This window comes from Gopherus flavomarginatus, chromosome 1, assembly GCF_025201925.1.
Source record: "Gopherus flavomarginatus isolate rGopFla2 chromosome 1, rGopFla2.mat.asm, whole genome shotgun sequence".
Taxonomy (NCBI): Eukaryota; Metazoa; Chordata; order Testudines; family Testudinidae; genus Gopherus; species Gopherus flavomarginatus.
This window is the reverse complement of record NC_066617.1, coordinates 148,715,040-148,733,675: the sequence shown is the minus strand read 5'-3', so window position 1 is coordinate 148,733,675 and position 18,636 is coordinate 148,715,040. Positions and strand designations below refer to the sequence as shown.

Here is an 18,636-nt window from a genome sequence, read left to right as displayed (position 1 = left end):
GGGCAGTAGTTCTTCCTTCCCAGAAACAGGAAATACGTGCTTGCAAAATGGGACAGACCCCAGAGCCCCCCAGTGCAGCGCAAGGTCAGTGTTTCTCAAGAGGGAACAGCAGGAACTCCTAACCCGACATGTGCTGGGATAGATACCTGGCAGGCCTGGGCCCTAGACAAGTGAGAGCAAAGGGAAGATTTGTTTATGGATTTTCCCCTTCAGGGTGCTTAGGGAGCTCTTTCTCTGAGAGCTGCATGGAAGGAAGTGAAGGATCAACCCTGAGCTGGAGGCTGGCAGCAATATTCTGTTCACGGCTGGGGGGTGGGGGAAGCTCCCTGCGGTGAGGCTCAGAGGCTCTTTGCTAAAATCTGGCCCGTAAAAGATTAGTCTTGCAGTGTTTGTTCAGTGCTCATGAATTGGCTGTAGGAGCTGTGTCTGGGGAGTCCTGCCTGAAAGAGGGGGCTGTTCAGTTCTGCTGACTTTGCAGCTGGATGCAGCCTTTTGGGTCCTAGTCCCGGTCGTGCCCTCTTCTGTGTGCTGGGAGGGTCCATCCTGTTCTGTACAGCGGGAATGCATGTGCTGGGGTGGGGCAAGAGGGGCTGGGGAAAATAAGCAGTAGGGGAGGAAGGGGGTGGGATGGGGAGGAGATGGGGCAGTGGGGAAGGAGCATGGGATGAGGAAGAGAATGGGATAGAAGAAGCGAGGGCAGGGGAGAAGCGGGGCCCCAGCATGCAGCATCCCCTTGGCAGCAGCTGAGGCTCGCCCATTAAGCAGCCCCATCGAACCATCCCCCTGACTAGCCCCACCTCCCCTGCATCTGTACCACCGCAATGAGCCCCCAGCCACCCACCCCCAGAGCCCCAGCCAACTGCACTTGGCCCCCCACCCCAATGAGCTCTATCTGCCCTGCACCCAGCCCCCCTTATGCTGCGCTCCCCACACCTAGACACCCCCTGCTGAGCCCCAAGCTCCTTTACCTGGATCCCTCTTCAGAGTCACACTGCTCCATCAGCCCCAACGAGCCCCTGTGCATCCAGATCCTCCAATGAACCACCTGCTCTCTGACTGCTCCACCCAGAACCCTGCTAGCCCCACCTGGATCCCCCTCACTGAGCCCCTCCACACTTGGATCCTGCCAGGCTGAGCTGCCTCCCACACCTGGTGCAGCTGGTGCAGAGGGGCAGTGCCCAAAGGTGTTTCTGGGGTAGACTCATTCCTTACACTGTTTCAGGGTCGAGTGCAGCCCTGTCCTGGGGGGCTGGGGAAGCTGCAGGGTGATCTCCCACCTCCATGCAGCCAGTGGCCTGTGCTCCCCCTGCAGGCTGGAGCTTCCACATTTATTTATTGACAAATAAAATGTGCAGAATTTTAAAATAGTGCACAGAACGTTGAATGTTTTGGTGCTGAATTCCCTCAGGAATATGGAGCACTGGGCAGTTGTGGGGGGGGGCTGTGAGAGGAGCACTAGGCGGGGGGGGTGCTGGTTATAGGGCTCCGTGGCCAGAGGAGCACTGGGCATGGGAGTTGCCAGGCATAAGGGGTGGGGGTAATGAGCAGGGGGTAGTATGGCGGAGCACGCTGGCAGCGCAGGGCTGGGTAGGCCAGTGTGCCTCTGGCGGCTGTGGGTTTGTAAACAGTGGCCTCGTGCCAGGCTGTGCAGACCGTGGCTGTGCCCCCTTCCCCACCCCCGCCATTGCTTGCCCCTGGCCAGCCCCTCGCTCTGGGGTCACCCCCTCGTGCCATGCCCCATTCCCCCATGGGAGCCCACAAATCTGTTTGGCGCCGGGCCTACAAAAGGTTGATCCAGTCCTGTCCACATCTCCTTGTGCTGGCCACTGCATGGACAGTCGGTGGGGCAGTGCTCTAGGTGTATTATCTGGAGGCCAGATGTGGCAGAGCCCTATGTGTATCTCCCCACTAGCACTGTGATACTGACCCCTGCTGGCCAGGCACAGGAGAGCCCTGTAGATGCAGTGCCCTGTAGGTGCCTTCTTGTTGGAGCAGTGACTTCTGGTGGCCAGGTGTGGCAATGCCTTGCATGTATCCCCGCTATTGTTGCTGCAGTGATCCCTGTTTCATTCCCTTACCACCACAACCACCATTGGAGCAGTGACCCCGGTGGCCAGGTGAGGCAGTGCCCTGCATGTATCCTCCTCAACCAGTACCCAGTCTGTGGCCTCTGGTAGCCACATGGGGCAGTGGGCTGTGTCACCATCTCCACTGGAGCAGTGACTGCTGGGGTCTTGGAGCTAAGATGAAGCCATCTCTGGGTTACACAGTGGGGCTGTTTACAAGCCAGTGGGGACAGGCCCCCACTGTTCCAGGAAGAATGGGAGTGTCTGGGACTCGGGGCAGAGTGCTCCACCTTATATGTACGTGTGACGCTCTGAGCACCTTTCCCTGACACGAAGAAGAGCCCTGCGTGGCTGAAAAGTTGGTCCAATGACAGGTATCATCTCACCTGCCTTGTCTTCCTGGTATTTTGGCAAGTGTCCAACTTCCCCTTCACTGCTGTTCTCCAAACCCCCCAGGCAACACACACCCCCAGGTCTCTTGACCTGCCAAACGTCCCCTGGACCCTGAGCCTGATCCCAACCCTGGGGGAACACCCCACCTGCAAACCCTATGGAGTCTGGGGTGTGGCCTGCTTAGGGTGATCAGGTGTCCTGATTTTGTAGGAACAGTACTGATTTTGGGGTCTTTTTCTTATATAGGCTCCTATTACCCCTCACCCCCTGCCCTGATTTTTCACATTTGCTGTCTGGTCATCTTAGACCTGCTCTGAGGAGGAGACGGGAAAGCCTGGGGCCACAAACTCAGGAATGGGGTTGAGGCAGCCCATGCAATGAGAAGCGAGGTGGGATGGGAGAGAAGAGTGAAACAATGTATGGTGAGAGATAGAATCATAGAACTGAAAGGGACCTGGAGAGGTCTCTAGTCCAGTTCTCTGCACTCATGGCAGGACTAAGTATTATCTAGACCATTCCTGACAGATGTTTGTCCAATCTGCTCTTAAAATTCCCCAATGATGGAGATTCCACAGCCTCCCTAAGAAATTTATTCCAGTGCTTAACCACTCTGACAGGCCCGGCAGGGAATACATCACTTCTTTCTATGTGAGACAGATGCATGTATATTGATCATTCTCTATAGCGATAGACAGATAGTCATGTGCCTTTATTTGCTATTTTTCTCACTGTCTCTGATACTATGGGATAGTATTAAAATGGAAAAAATCAGTGATGGTTATGAAGGAGATTAGAGAGATACAATGGCAAATAGTAAACAGTCAGTATGCAAGTTTTAGAGTTCACTTAAATAGCTGAAAGCTAAGAAACAAAAATGATGACACAAGATGACAAAGCACCAGGTTTAATTTTTAAAGCAAATTTTACTTAACATTTTCTACTGATGCCCAAGTAAATTTCCGTCTATGCAGAGCCCTTCCCTTCTATGGTGACACTGAACACACGATGTCAAGTAACACACAGACCAAAACAATGTTAATGTCAGCTTTTGCATTTTGGCCCCACTCCCACCGGCTGGAGCCCCGCAACCCCTTGGTCCCGCAACCCCAGTCAGAGCCCCGCAATCCTGAAGCCGCGTTCTCCTGGCTAGAGCCCCACAACCTCGCGGTCCCGCTCCTCCGGCGAGCGCGGCAAGTCCCACGGCCCAGCCACCCCAGCCAGAGCCCAGCATCCCCACAGTCCCACTTTCCCAGCCGGAGCCCCACAACCCCGTAGCCCGGCTCTCCTGGCCGGAGCCCCGCAGCCCCGCGGTCCCTCTCCCCAGACCAAGCATGGCAAGTCCCGCAGCCCCGCTACCCCAGCCAGAGACCCGCAACATGGCGGTCCAGCTCTCCTGGCCTGAGATCCCCATCCCTCGGCACCACTCTCTCAGCTGGAGCCCCACAAACCCGTAACCCTGTAGCCCCGCTCTCCCGGCCAGGTCCCCGCAACCCCAAGGTTGTGCTTCCCTGGATGAACGCGGCAAATCCCGTTGCCCCACTACCCCAACTGGAGCCCCGCATCCCCGATCTCCCGGTCGGATCCCCGCATGCCCGCAGCCCCCCTCTCCCAGCCGCAGCCCCACAACCCTGTGGTCCCACTACCCCGGCTCGAGCCCCACAACCCCGTTCTCCCAGTCAGAGCTCCGCAACCCCGCAGCCCTGCTCTCCCAGCCGGAGCCCAGCCACCCCAATCTCTCTGCTGGATCCCCGCAACCCCGCTTCCCCCAACCAGAGCCCCGTAACCCCACAACCCCAACAGCCCGGCTGGATCCCTGCAACCCTGCGGTCCCGCTCTCCTGGCCAGAGCCCCGAAACCCCACAGCCCCACTCTCCAGGCCCTTTTTTAAGATAATGGTCAACCACGCTCTGCTTTCCCAATATTAACAAAGCAAGTAAGGCTCAATCAATACACCAATTCCTTTGTGAACTACTAAATTATACAGATTGCTAATGAATAGTCATTTAATTGGCACAGGAACATCTAATTTAAAAGTTGTCTATAATGCACAGGGAACATAAAAAAAATTAGCAATAACTTTTCAGCTGAAGCCTCCTTTAAAAATGCTATTGCCAACCTTTCTATCTTAAGTTAGCCACTTTGCTACATTTGCAGCTCAAATGCTGATACAGCGCTGTCCCATTTATTACAGAACCACTGTTGTACAAGAATTCATCTTTCTAAAACATAGGAACAAGTTACTTTTTTGCATGAATGACCTGAATTACTTCATCAAGCTCGGACGCATTCACACGGGAACGCTCAGCTACAAACATCTGTTTCTGAATCACAATGGTGGCTCTTTGGGCAGTTTCATGTGACTGCTCCAGGGCTTTGAAGACAGTAGTTCCAATTATTAAATATACAACAACCACCAGAAAAATTGTTGAGACTGTCTTCCATTTCATAACATTAATAGCCAAATCACATTCCTCTCATGACCCGAGCACTGTGGGTTTTGGAGAAAATGATAGCAGTAGTCTGGAGTTCTGAGTGGCAGATTTGGGATCCAGCAAGTCAGGTGCCACCACTAATAAAACAGAAAAAGAATGTTAACCTCCACAGCCTTGGACAGAAGTGTGTTTAGCTGTACATCCTTTTTGCCAGAAGGTTACAGAGATCCTATTAATTCAAAATAGAGTTCATAGCTAGGTATGGTGTTATAAATGCATTTCACTTGTACACCATGTTATATTACTACATTGACTGGTTTCAGCTACTGCTAGGACTAAAAACATGCTATTTATATGTAAACACATGTATACTCACACTCGAATTGTTTACTATATATACCTGTCCTTTCAGGTATCTAAAAGGGTGTCATCAGGAATAGAGAGAAAACTTGTTCACCTTAGCCTCTAAGGATAGAACAAGAAGTGATGGGCTTAAATTGCAGCAACAGCGATTTAGGTTGGACATTAGGAAAAGCTTCCTAACTCTCAGCGTGGTTAAACATTGGAATAAATTGCCTAGGGAGATTGTGGAATCTCCATCTCTGGAGATATTTAAGAGTAGATTAGATAAATGTCTATTAGGGATGGTCTAGACAATATTTGGTCCTGCCATGAGGGCAGGGGACTGGACTCGATGACCTCTGGAGGTCCCTTCCAGTCCTAGAATCTATGAATCTATGAATAAATACTCTGCAAGTGTAGTTCTAACATGCAGTGTTTTCCCTATTTTCTTGTGTTCCTTTGAACAGGGCCTATTCCACCAATTCCCCAGAATCAGGCCCTGTGCCTAAGAAGGCCTTGCGCCCAGTGAAAATCCCTTCCCTGGCTAGAGACGCGTTTTTAATTTTTACTCACCTGGAGGCGCTCTGGGTCTTCGGTAGCACTTCGGTGATGGGTTCTTTGCTTGCTCTGGGTCTTCGGCGGCACTTTGGCGGTGGGTCCTTCACTTGCTCGCACTGGGTCTTTGGTGGCAGGTCCTTCAGGGCCACCAAGGACCTGGAGTGAGTGAAGGATCCATCGCTGAAGTGCCGTCAAAGACTCGGAGCACTGTCCAGTCAGTACAAGCCCCACATGTTTTTTTACATGTGGGTTTTTTTCTTAAGTCCTCCCTGCCGGGGGCCTGTCAAAACTGTTCAAATTGAGCCCCACACTTCCTAAAGCTGGCCCTGTCATGGCACTGCTGCTAGTCCCTGTCGCCCCTCTTCTCCTGCATCCCCCATGCAATCTGCTCAGAGGTGTCCACGTTTCTGTGGCTGGTCCATAGCTGTGCTTGCACAGCCTCTTCTTCCCAGAGGCCCAGCAGATCCACTATCTCCAGTTTACTCCAAGCGGGAGTGCATGTGGACAGCATGTTCAGCTAGACAGTTGCACACAGGAATGGAGAATTGCTAGGGAGACAGTCAAGAAAAAAAGTTGTGGAACTTTAACAAGGAAAGGGGCATTCTGGTCTCTGTGATCCCTGGACAATGGAGTTTGCAGTTGTGACTAGAGCAGTCAGTGTCAGGCACTGTGGGACAGCTGCTGGAGGATTGTTAGGGCTGACAAAGGTAATGCAGTATCAATACTTGTGCTGCACTGACCTGGGTACATTGACCATGGTTCAATGCCACTTGGGGAGGTGGTGTTACTGTGTTGCTGTAATGGGGCACTTACATCAGTGAGAGAGACATTTAAGTGTAAACACATGCACAACTAGGTTGACAGAAGACAGATTCATCAGCCTAACTTTTTCAGTGTACACCAGACCTAAGTGCTTATTTTCATTTGGTAGTACAATAACTTCTCACCAAAAAAAATCTATATCTGATTTCCTGGCAATTGTTTGCAGTGCTTCATAACTAATACACTTTTTCTCTCTTAATAATCTCAAAAATCTGATTAATTTATTTGTCATTACATCAAAATACAGTTCTGCTTGAAGAAACACGTCATCCTATAGCTGCGTCAATATATGCAGCAGTTGAATTCATGTTTACATTTGAGTGCTTGCCCCATGCTGGCAGAAACAGTGCTTACAAACTCAGCTATTTTGCTTCCCCAAAACTGTAAAATTTGTAAAGAGAAAAGCACAGCAGACACCTAAAATGAAGGTATAACTTTTCTCAGCAGAGAAAGCGAGGCTTTCAGCGTGAACACGTGTGTTGATGTTTTGCATGCATAGGAACACATCAATGGAAAGATCTTTAACAAATTGTTTTTGTGTGATCATAAAAACAACATAGTAGGAGGCATCTTTCTGAAATGCATCTCAAGTGTGGGACCAGTAGGGTAAAAATTATCCCTGTAGGAGATGGAAGTCACTTGCCTATGTCTACACTAGCACTTTTGTCAGTAAAACTTTTGATGGTCAGGGGTGTGAAGGAAAACATCCCCCTGACCTACATAAGTTTTGCTAACAAAACTGCCAATGTGGACTGCGCTGCAGCGGTATAGCTGTGCTGCTGTAAGATCTCTAGTGTAGATAAAGCAGCAAAGAATCCTGTGGCACCTTATAGACCAGCAGACATTTTGATGCATGAGCTTTCGTGGGTGAATACCCACTTCATCAGATGCATGTAGTGGAAATTTCCAGGGGCAGGTATATATATGTAAGCAAGCTAGAGATAATGAGGTTAGATCAATCAGGGAGGATGAGGCCCTGTTCTAGCAGTTGAGGTGTGAAATCCAAGAGAGGAGAAACTGGTTTTGTAGTTGGCCAGCCATTCACAGTCTTTGTTTAATCCTGAGCTGATGGCGTCAAATTTGCAGATGAACTGAAGCTCAGCAGTTTCTCTTTGAAGTCTGGTCCTGAAGTTTTTTTGCTGCAGGATGGCCACCTTAAGGTCTGCTATAGTGTGACCAGGGAGGCTGAAGTGTTCTCCTACAGGTTTTTGTATATTGCCATTCCTAATATCTGATTTGTGTCCGTTTATCCTTTTCCGTAGCGACTGTCCAGTTTGGCCAATGTACATAGCAGAGGGGCATTGTTGGCATATGATGGCATATATTACATTGGTGGGCGTGCAGGTGAATGAACCAGTGATGATGTGGCTGATCTGGTTAGGTCCTGTGATGGTGTCACTGGTGTAGATATGTGGGCAGAGTTGGCATCGAGGTTTCTTGCATGGATTGCTTCCTGAGCTAGAGTTCCTATGGTGCGGTGTGCAGTTACTGGTGAGAAAATGTTTCAGGTTGGCAGGTTGTCTGTGGGCGAGGACTGGCCTGCCACCCAAGCCTGTGAAAGTATGGGATCGTTGTCCAGGATGGGTTGTAGATCCCTGATGATGCGTTGGAGGGGTTTTAGCTGGGGACTGTATGATGGCCAGTGGAGTCCTGTTGGTTTCTTTCTTGGGTTTGTCTTGCAGTAGGAGGCTTCTGGGTACACGTCTGGCTCTGTTGATTTGTTTCCTTATTTTCTCATGCGGGTATTGTAGTTTTGAGAATGCTTGATGGAGATTTTGTATCTGATGAAGTGGGTATTCACCCACGAAAGCTCACGCTCCAAAACATGTGTTAGTCTACAGGATTCTTTGCTGCTTTTACAGATCCAGACTAAAATGGCTACTCCTCTGATACTTGAGTGAAGATAGACACAGCCTAAGGAATCAGAATGTCAAATTAGAAGTTATGCTCCAGCTAGAAATTGCTAACCATGGTTCCAGAGACCAGAATGTGAGCCAACACTGTAACAGTTTCATAGGGTAAAATTTTTTCTAGCCCTGTCTTAATTATTATGAAAGTGAGGAGTAATTTTTAAATCCATAGTCTTTATTGCATTCAACTAATAAAAATCAAAATTTTGAAACCTAAGCCTTTTAAAAATCAGCTGCAGTAATGTTCTCCTTGTGTTTCAGGTTCAGTGATCTACACTTTGTATTAAGGAAAAAAGCAGATATAAAATAAGCTGGGTTGTGGAAGAATGGAAAGAAGGCCTTTCACAAGGGCCTTTCAGAAGATTCAAGAGCTTGAAAGTCAACTAGACAAGCTTAAAAAAGACTAAAGACAGCAAAGACAGGTTCAGCTTGAATCACTTGAGGCAGCTTTGAAGAAGCAGAAGGTAATCGTCTTAATGCACCATGTAACTTTTAATACAGTTTTGTTCTGCTCATATCCATTCATAGTGCTGCTGCAAACCTTCCCCTGCCCGCTAATTTGACCATGTCACCTCTCTCGGCGCCCCTCCATTCTCTAATGCAACTTCACTTCCTAGCTCCTTCATGGCCTACCCCAACCTAGGCATCCTTTTTTTCATTCACTATTGAAATGTCAACTCCAGCCTCTGATTGGCCCATAACACATCCAGTTGTTAAATTTTTAAACAAGCACCTTTGTGTTACTGGAAGATTGGACAAATGACCAGGGAGGAGTATAAAAATATTGTTCAGGCATGCAGGAGTGAACCCAGGAAGACCAAATCATACTTGGAGTTGCAGCTAGCAAGAGGTGTTAAGAGTAACAAGAAGGGTTTCTTCAGGTATGTTAGCAACAAGAAGAAAGTCAAGGAAAGTGTGGGCCCCTTGCTGAATGAGAGAGGCAACCTAGTGACAGAGGATGTGGAAAAAGCTAATATATTCAATGATTTTTTTGTCTCTGTCTTCACAAACAAGGTCAGCTCCCAGACTGCAGCACTGGGCAGCACAGCATGGGGAGAAGGTGACCAGCCCTCTGTGGAGAAAGAAGTGGTTCGAGACTATTCAGAAAAACTGGACGAGCACAAGTCCATGGGGCCGGATGCGCTGCACCCAAGGGTGCTAAAGGAGTTAGCGAATGTGATTGCAGAGCCATTGGCCAATATCTTTGAAAACTCATGGCAAATGAGGGAGGTCCCGGATGACTGGAGAAAGGCTAATATAGTACCCATCTTTAAAAAAGTGAAGAAGCAGGATCCAGGGAACTACAGGCCAGTCAGCCTCACCTCAGTTCCTGGAAAAATCATGGAGCAGGTCCTCAAGGAATCAATTCTGAAGCACTTAGAGGAGAGGAAAGTGATCAGGAACAGTCAGCACAGATTCACCAAGGGCAAGTCATGCCTGACTAACTTAATTGTCTTCTATGAGGAGATAACTGGGTATGTGGATGAAGGGAAAGCAGTGGATGTGTTATTCCTTGACTCTAGCAAAGTTTTTTATATGGTCTCCCATAGTATTCTCGCCAGCAAGTTAAAGAAGTATGGGCTGGATGATTGGACTATAAGATGGATAGAAAGCTGGCTAGATCGTCGGGCTCAGCAGGTAGTGATCAACAGCTCCATGTCTAGTTGGCAGCCGGTTTCATGCGGAGTACCCCAAGGGTTGGTCCTGGGGCTGGTTTTGTTCAATATCTTCATTAATTATCTGGAAGATGGCGTGCACTGCACTCTCAACAAGTTTGCAGATGAAACTAAGCTTGGAGGAGTGGTAGATACTCTGGAGGGTAGGGATAGGATAAAGAGGGACCTAGACAAATTAGAGGACTGGGCCAAAAGAAACCTAATGAGGTTCAACAAGGACAAGTGAAGAGTCCTGCACTTAGGATGGAAGAATCCCATTCACTGTTACAGACTAAGGACCAAATGGCTAGGAAGCAGTTCTGCAGAAAAGGACCTAGGGGTTGCAGTGGATGAGAAGCTGGATATGAATCAACAGTGTGCCCTTGTTGCCAAGAAGGCTAACGGCATTTGGGCTGTATAAATAGGGGCATTGCCTGCAGATCGAGGATGTGATCATTCCCCTCTATTCGACATTGGTGAGGCCTCATCTGGAGTACTGTGTCCAGTTTTGGGCCCCACACTACAAGAAGGATATGGAAAAATTGGAAAGAGTCCAGCGAAGGACAACAAAAATGATTAGGGGGCTGGAGCACATAACTTATGAGAAGAGGATGAGGGAACTTGGATTGTTTAGTCTGCAGAAGAGAAGAATGAGGGGAGATTTGATTGCTGCTTTCAACTACCTGAAGGGGGGTTCCAAAAAGGATGGATCTAGTCTCTTCTCAGTGGTAACAGATGAGAGAACAAGGAGTAATGGTCTCAAGTTGCAGTGGGGGAGGTTTAGGTTGGATATCAGGAAAAACTTTTTCACTCGGAGAGTGATGAAGCACTGGAATGGGTGCTAGGGAGGTGGTGGAATCTCCTAGGGAGGTGGTGGAATCTCCTTCCTCAGAGGTTTTTAAGGTCAGGATTGACAAATCCCTGGCTGGGATGATTTAGTTGGAAATTGGTCCTGCTTTGAGCAGGGGGTTGGACTAGATGACCTCCTGAGGTCCCTTCCAACTCTGATATTCTATGATTCTATGAAAATGGAGCTGGGGCAGCAAAGAGCTGCCAAATGTTCTGAGGGCTGGAGAAAAATGCCTTCTAGTGAGCTATTGAAAGAGCTCAACCTGTTCAGTTTATCAAAAGAAGATTGAAAGATGACTTCACTGAAGTATTGAAGTGCCTTAATGGAGAGAAAAGATTGGGCTTTAAAGGGCTCTTAATCGAGCAGAGAAAGGCATAACAAGACCCAATGGCTTGAAGGTGAAAAGAGACAAATTCAGATTACAAATAAGACACAAATAGTCAACAGCGAGGATGATTCACCACAGGAACAAGCTACTAAGGAAATTGGTCGATTCGCCATCTCCTGATGTCATTTAATGAAGACTGGATGCCTTTCTGGAATGTGTTTTCCCCAAAAGTAGCTATTGTGTCATACAGGAGGCCTGTGGATATGCAGATTAAATGCTCTAATGGTCTCTTCTGACCGTAAAGTCGATTAATTTCTGAAAAACTGAGTATAGCATTGGGAGCAGCGTCTGATGTTTTACTGTCTAGCCGGCTTGCTTCCTAGAACAAATGCTCCTTGAGTGGGGTGATCCACAGGGAGTAGTTCAAACCTCCAAAGAGCCTGGGCAAGGGCAGGATATTAGCAAAGCAAGGGAGGGGTGTGGCAGTGACATCACAAGACCTTTTGCAGGACCTCAGACTATTGGTCAAAGGTGGTGGGGAGGTGGTGACCTCACAGAGAGATGCTAACATCAGCCAGGCAGGACAGGGGCAAGGGGCCAGAGAAACCTCAGAGACCCCTGTGGCTTTGCTTCAGCAAGTCTCCTTCTCCAGGTCTCTCTTTGAGGACTGAGAGCGTATTTGGGTTCATGTACGTGAGCGCCAGGAGGAACCTCTTTCGAGTTTTCTCCTTCCCTTTTAGTGATTTTACTAGAAAACAGACATCCCTGTTTAGAAGGTAAGAGCCCCCTCGAGGGAAGGGGTGTCATGGGGGCATCACAGTTTGGACTCCGTGGCCCCCCCAATGAAAGGAAGTTCCTGCCACCCTGCTCTGTGTTCACAGTGCGGGAGGGAGCAGCATTCTATGGCAGAGATGTGCTCCTGGCTGCCGGACCAGAGCAGCAGGCTCAGCTGTCAGAACTTCCCAGAGCGATGAAAGGGGAGGGGCCCAGCCTCTCTAGCAGGAATGCCGAGCAGGTGAGTTCACAGAGGGCATTGTGGGATACTGGTGGAGGCCAGTTATGGTGATATAATGAACGGCAGCATCCACACTGACACTCTGTCACTGCAAGAAGCTCTAGGCCTCTTGCAGTGGTTATTTTATTTTGTCACCAAAACAGGGCAGTTTTGTTGCCAGACGTGGCTTTGCAGTGTGTGCACCAGCCACAAACTACTGACTGAGGGAGCGTTGTGCATTTTTCACACTCCTGAGCAATATAATTCTGCTGAAATAACTTTGTAGTGCAGACGTGGCCAAAGATTCTCTTATACACACAGCTTGCAAGGAAAACCTCACCTGTTCCTCTGCTTTGCAGAATCCAAACACAAGCAAAGCTTGTCAGGCCCCGATAGGGATGGCAGGGAGTCAGGTGTGGACAGAGATGGTACTTTAACCACAGGCAAGCACCATGGCTAAGTTGGTTAAAGCATCTGTTTTGTAAACAGGAGATCCTGGGTTCAACTCCTAGTGGTGCCTTGGGGAGTGGTTGTTGGGGCACCTGGTATTGGCTAGTGTCAGAGGACAATATTCAGAGCTAGGTGGACCTTTGGTCTAGCCCAGTGTGGCTGTTTTTATGGTTTAAATTACACTCACAGGCACTGATAACAGAGTTACTTAAAGTTTGGGAGGTAGGAGCTGGTAGATGAGTGTTCTAAGCCCCAGCAGATGACCCCCTCCTTCCCAGCTCTAGCCTGGCCTGGTATTAGTGCTGGTTAAGAAGATGGGGAAATATCGCCATCTATCATCCTTTCATAGCTATACAAGGATCAGGCACAAAACAGAGGTGCCCATCTGCAAGTGCCGAATGGTTGGATTGGCTAATGTAGCCTGTAGATGTCCAGGGCACACTGGGATATAGAGCCAAGTGTCCATCACCATCATTATTTCAAGGGGATAATGATAATGGTAGGAATGTTCACAATTGACTCAGCAGTTGCATACAAAGGTGCACTTTTGGCAGTTACATTGGGAAATTCTGGCTCCTTCTCAGGCTCAGGTTGGCCATCCTGGTCTAGATGTAGAAGTTAAAAAATTTAAACTTGAACGAGGGGCCAATTTCCCCATCATTTCACACCTTTACATCCAAACACGATAACTTTCTGAATGAACCCTCCTCCTTCAGCCAGAAGATCTTGGGGTGGATGTAGGAGTCACTGGGTAAAATTCTCTGGACTCTGTTCTAAATCAGGTCAGAGCAGAGGTACCTAGTGATCTAGTCTGGCTGTAAAATCTATAGATCAACACCAGATATGGACTGAAATTAATGATATGGACTGAAATTGATCCTCAGAAACAGCTGTTCCCCACCCAGATCCCAGCAAAGGGCTCTCCAAGGAAGGGGGCTGTTGAGGAAGGAAAGAAGAAAGATGTCCTTCTCTCACTGGAGGAACTGAGCTCTGTGCTTTGGACAGAAAGGAGGAGAAGGAAATGGCTACACGATGGCAGAAGAACCTAAGAAATGAAACACAATAGGCTTCTGTGCACATTGGTTCTGAACAGTGAATGAACGTGACTCTCGTATCATGAAAAGCCAAAAAGCCATTTCTTTCTATGACCGGGAGGAAAGAGTTCCAATAATTCCTGCCTGTTTACTTTTGAATTGTTTTACATTCCCCAGTTCAGTTCCAACTGCTCTGCTAGAAACACCCAAAAGTCCCTGCTCACCCCAGGAAGAGGAAAAAGAGAAACCCCCACTCGGCACTGTCCTTGGCTCCAGGCTGCTGTCTCAGGGTGCAGGTGGGGACTGATTGTTTGCTGCTGAGGAGAGAACCAGTAGAAGCCTCTGATGCTCTGCTCCTAGCATCTGCCCAGCCCAGGCTGTCCTCTGCCTCAGCTGCTGCTCCCTGCCTGCTCTAGAGTCAAACATGCAGGGTCCCAGGGGAACAGAGACTGGGACAGGGCAGCAGCCTGGGTTGTACTGGGAAGATGCTGGGAGTTCTCGTTCCCTGAGAACTGGCCTGGCTCCCTTCTCAACAGTAAACAAATCAATTCCACGTCCCCTCCTCAGAAAAATCAGCCTGGAGCCAAGGGCAGCAGGGGACGATTCCCTCTAGTTCCCACCGAGGCAGGAGAGAACCCAGGGCATTTCTAGCAGAGCCTATGGAACTGACATGGGGAAACCAGCCTCTAATAACAGGAAGTTCCAGTTTAAGCTAAGTGTTTTTAACAATTTTTACAACATTAAATAACCCTTCAATCGTAGTGTCACCATCCATAAAATTGCTTCTACCTTATAGGTTCCCAAGTGCACAACTAAACATCTCTTCAAACACAAGGGAGTAGAGATCAGTCAATGTTCAGAGTCATCCCACATAAAAAAAACATGTTGTGGTACACACTGGTCACATCATGTGGCCATCGCCTTTCCCTCCTCTTTGTTAAAAGTTTTGGCTTTTTGCACAGAATCTTCCTTCCCTCAGGAGAGACTTGGGAACCAGGGCTGCCAGCCAGACAAACACCTTTAAGAGGAGTCATAACCTGTCAAAAAATGATCTCTCTTCTTCAGTTCAGTGACTGTCTGAAATGGTACTTATCCCGGCAGAGCTGGAGGATTGAAAGCAGCTACATTAAACCCCTGTGTGGCTAACAGGTGTGAACACAAACACTGCCTCCTATCTAAAGAGATGTTCAGTTTTACCCTTGGTAAACTACAAGACTAAAGAGAAAGAAGGTGTTGCCAGATACTAAGAGTGAAACACAAAACATTCATCACAGTTATGCCCATAGTGACTGTAAAATCTTTCTATATTCTTCTTATTATCATCAGTGTATTATTTTCTCTGGAGTCTAGACATTGACTATACCTTGACCAAGAAATCTGGATCTTGATAAAATAATTGACTATCCCTAGTTAAGGCAATGAGTATGTTTCATTTCCCTCCTCAATTTCACACAGAGACACAATTTCCTTTGCACAGATCCATGAACAGCAAAACATCCCTGTGTTTCTTGCCTGAACCAGGACATTCAATTCCATTGAAACCTTCTCTCCTGCAATGGCAAAAGTCAGGCAGAGGGGACGTGCCCACCTTCACCTCTGACAATGAGATATTGGCTCGCCTCTTGCTTTATTCTGCTGCTGTTAATCCATGAAACATCAGAGATGGAATGCAAGGCTGAGTTCGTGCATCAACCCCCTGAAAAATTTCAGTGCCCCAGAGAAATCCTGACCCCGGCTATTGGAATGATATAGAGGAGATTCGAATAGGAAAGATACTGTCTGAATTGTCAGTGTGGGGAAAGAAAAACAATCTATAGCAATGTCATTAACCACAAACACACTCTAATCATGCTCCAGCTGGAAGGGAAATGGGCAGGAACTCTTGCTGTTCAGCCATGGACACATTTACACTAATGCACAGCCATGAGTCTGCTGGGGGAGCTGTCTGAGCAATTGGAAGTGACGATTCTGTGAGAACAGAATCATTGTGTAGTGAAGCTACTGTACATCAAATAGTTGTGGCTGAGTGGTTAAGGCAATTGACTAGAAATCCCTTGGGGTCTCTCCATGCAGGTTCAAATCCTGCCAACTATGGAAACATTAGTGTATTGTCAGTGCTGTGGTCTTAGTGCCTGAGCCGCCACACAGCTAAACTGGAGCCAGATCTGGTCTCACTCTGAGGCTGGCTACACTTAAAATGCTGCTGTCACACTACTCCAGCACTGTGGAGTAGACAGTTGCTACTGTGAGTAGAAGGGTTTTCCATCCCTGTAATAGTTGCATTGACAGAACAATCTTTCCTTTCATTTTGCACTACCTAACCACACTTAGGTAAGATTAATTATACTGGTTCCGCAGTTTTCACACCTTGAAAGACATACTTGTTAGAGAATTTATCCCATCACCCTCCCATTCCCTGGTCCTTCTCGTCTGACCAGAGAGCAGCAATACACGAAGTTCAAAGGTGCAAACAATTCGATGTTTATTGGGGTAAACTTCCAGCAAGCAATGATTCCAATTTCCTTCCTCGGTATCCCCCTTCCCAGCTCTGACACCACAGAGGCTTGCCTGTGTCCCTGTTCCCATTCTCTGTTCCTATTCCCCTCTTAGCAAAACATAATTCCAATTCCCCTGCCCCCATTCCCATTCCCCACCCTTGCTTCCTGATTGACTGCAGACTAAATAGTAAAACTTGAGTTCTGCTTAGCTATGCCTCAACCAATAATTTTACTGAAATGTAACTACCAATCCTAACATATTGTAACATGATTATCTAACACTGTACACTAATGCGAGGAGCCTAGGGAACAAAATGGAGGAACTAGAGCTACTGGTGCAGGAAGTGAAACCGGGTATTATAGGGAGAACAGAAACGTGGTGGAATAGTAGTCATGACTGGAGTACAGGTATTGAAGGCTATGTGCTGTTTAGGAAAGATAGAAATAAAGGCAAAGGTGGTGGAGTAGCATTGTACATCAATGAGGAGGTTAACTGTAAAGAAATAAGAAGTGATGGAATGGACAAGACAGAGTCTGTCTGGGCAAAAATCATACTGGGAAAGAAAGCTACTAGAGCCTCCCCTGAGATAGTGCTTGGGGTGTGCTACAGACCACCGGGATCTGATTTGGATGTGGATAGATACCTCTTTAATGTTTTTAAGGAAGTAAACACTAATGGGAAATGTGTGATCATGGGAGACTTTAACTTCCCAGATATAGACTGGAGTACAAGTGCTAGCAAGAATAGTAGGGCTCAGATTTTTCTGGATGTGATAGCTGATGGATTCCTTCACCAAGTAGTTGAAGAACCGACAAGAGGGGATGCCATTTTAGATTTGGTTTTGGTGAGCAGTGAGGACCTCATAGAAGAAATGGTTGTAGGGGACAACCTTGGTTCGAGTGATCATGAGCTAATTCAGTTCAAACTAGATGGAAGGATAAACAAAAATAGATCTGGGACTAGGGTTTTTTATTTCAAAAGGGCTAACTTTAAAGAATTAAGGAAATTAGTTAGGGAAGTGGATTGGACTGAAGAACTTGTGGATCTAAATGCGGAAGAGGCCTGGAATTACTTTAAGACTCAGCTGCAGAAACTATCGGAAGCCTGCATCCCAAGAAAGGGGACAAAAAACATAGGCAGGAGTTGTAGACCAAGCTGGATGAGCAAGCATCTCAGAGAGGTGATTAAGAAAAAGCAGAAAGCCTACAAGGAGTGGAAGAAGGGTGGGATTAGCAAGGAAAGCTATCTTAGTGAGGTCAGAACATGTAGGGATAAAGTGAGAAAGGCTAAAAGCCAAGTAGAGTTGAACCTTGCAAAGGGAATTAAAACCAATAGTAAAAGGTTCTATAGCCATATAAATAAGAAAAAAACAAAGAAAGAAGAAGTGGGACTGCTACACACTGAGGATGGAAAGGAGGTTAAGGATAACCTAGGCATGGCCCAATATCTAAATAAGTACTTTGCCTCAGTCTTTAATAAGGCTAATGGGGAGCTTAGGGGTAATGGAAGGATGACAAATGGGAATGAGGATATGGAGGTGGATATTACCACATCTGAGGTAGAAGCCATACTTGAACAGCTTAATGGGACAAAATCGGAGGGCCCGGACAATCTTCATCCTTGAATATTAAAGGAACTGGCGCATGAAATTGCAAGCCCATTAGCGAGAATTTTTAATGAATCAGTAAACTCAGGGGTTGTACCATATGACTGGAGAATTGCTAACGTAGTTCCTATCTTTAAGAAGGGAGAAAGAGTGATCCGAGTAACTATAGGCCTGTTAGTTTGACATCTGTAGTATGTAAGGTCTTGGAAAAAAATTTGAAGGAGAAAGTGGTTAAGGACATTGAGGTCAGTGGTAATTGGGACAAAGTACAACATGGTTTTACTAAAGGTAGATCGTGCCAAACCAACCTGATCTCCTTCTTTGAGAAGGTGACAGACTATTTAGACAAAGGAAATGCGGTAGACCTAATTTACCTAGATTTCAGTAAGGCATTTGACACGGTTCCACATGCGGAATTATTAGTCAAATTGGAAAAGATGGGATTCAATCTGAGAATTGAAAGGTGGACAAGGAACTGGTTAAAGGGGAGACTACAACGGGTCATACTGAAGGGTGAACTGTCAGGCTCGAAGGAGGTTACTAGTGGAGTTCCTCAAGGATCGGTTCTGGGACCAATCTTATTTAACCTTTTTATTACCGACCTTGGCACAAAAAGCAGGAATGTGCTAATAAAGTTCGCAGATGACACGAAGCTGGGGGGTATTGCTAACACGGAGAAGGACCGGGATATCATATA

General features: G+C 47.4%; 1 protein-coding gene and 1 non-coding gene across 2 annotated transcripts in view; both read left to right on the top strand.

Annotated features, from left to right (window-relative positions):
• The window catches only part of LOC127046670 (zinc finger protein 436-like), a 545,929-nt gene that overhangs the window by 161,206 nt on the left and 366,087 nt on the right, over window positions 1–18,636 (top strand). The window lies entirely within an intron of this gene.
• TRNAT-UGU (transfer RNA threonine (anticodon UGU)) lies at window positions 12,797–12,870 on the top strand. Its single transcript has one exon. It is a non-coding gene; the product is annotated as a tRNA-Thr (tRNA).